Genomic DNA, 1,077 nt, shown 5'->3' with positions numbered 1-1,077 from the left:
CCCCCCCCAAATGTAACACAAACGTACACGCACATCAAAACCTTTCACATACTCCTGTTAAGGTAATTTCCTGTCAAGGCAATTTATAATATGGCAGACTTGCAGAGTTCAGGGGTTTTTAACCAAACTGTTTCGCAGCACATCAAAGCGGAACAACGTCTACAGAAGTGAAGCCAGGGAAAAAAACTGAGAGCCAAGTCACATCTCATGCCAGAGTTCACAAGAAAGTAGTACATCTGCCACTTAGGTTTTCATTTTTGTCTAACTGTAGAACATTTTTATTGTTCATTAGAATGGCAACAAAATAACCCAAATTAAATAATCTAATGGAAAACTTCAATGAAAACCAAAGATGTATTAATAGGTGCAATGCTGAAGAGTTCAGTAGTCTAGGTATTCTTTTTTATTCCCGGATATGCTGGATGGAAACTTCCATAAAAGAAACTCGATTAGACAGGCTGTAGTTAGATGAGTGAAATCGGGTTTCAAGGCTGGTCTTTCTCAAAGTCTCGAAAAAATCTACAAAGAGGCAAAGCAGAGCTCAAGCAGCATTGTGTGAGATTTGGCGTTTTGGATGTCAATATTTCCAAAAGACTATAAAGGCGCTTTCACACCTGTAGTTCGGCGGACTTAGTGCGATTCGGGGGTGAAGTTGCAACATTGTTGCATTTTTCATTTGGTTCGGTTTGCTTTCACAAGGCACTTTGTCAAACTCACCCAACACTGTAAAGATAAATCACAGGATCCAAACAGTCGCTTGTTTATTGGTTAGAATATCCGAAACTCGCCGACACTTTTGGACTCAGAACTAATGGAGCAACACCACATTTATAACTTCTCGGGTTTTCTGGTTCTGCTTTAGTGTTTATAATACTTTAGATGAAGGCGAACATTGAGCAGCTGACAGACAGCGAGTGAAGGAGAGAGAGATGATGATGATGATGATGATGTCACACAGACTACCAGTGATGTATGGTTACAACAGCTTATGGATCTGAAAGTTATTGTCCCTTAAATCACATTCAAGTCCGTAAATTGTGTGCAAGGTTGAAATTGCAGGCTAGTAAATGCTCAGTT

The 1,077-nt window shown here is 39.7% G+C and overlaps 1 protein-coding gene across 1 annotated transcript in view; it reads right to left on the bottom strand.

The window, feature by feature from the left end:
• The window catches only part of LOC116690931 (V-type proton ATPase subunit C 1-A), a gene marked incomplete at its 3' end in the record, with an annotated part of 16,926 nt that overhangs the window by 13,582 nt on the left and 2,267 nt on the right, over window positions 1–1,077 (bottom strand).

Source organism: Etheostoma spectabile, chromosome 6 (genome assembly GCF_008692095.1).
Source record: "Etheostoma spectabile isolate EspeVRDwgs_2016 chromosome 6, UIUC_Espe_1.0, whole genome shotgun sequence".
NCBI lineage: Eukaryota > Metazoa > Chordata > Actinopteri > Perciformes > Percidae > Etheostoma > Etheostoma spectabile.
This window is presented reverse-complemented; position numbering and strand designations above follow the sequence as displayed.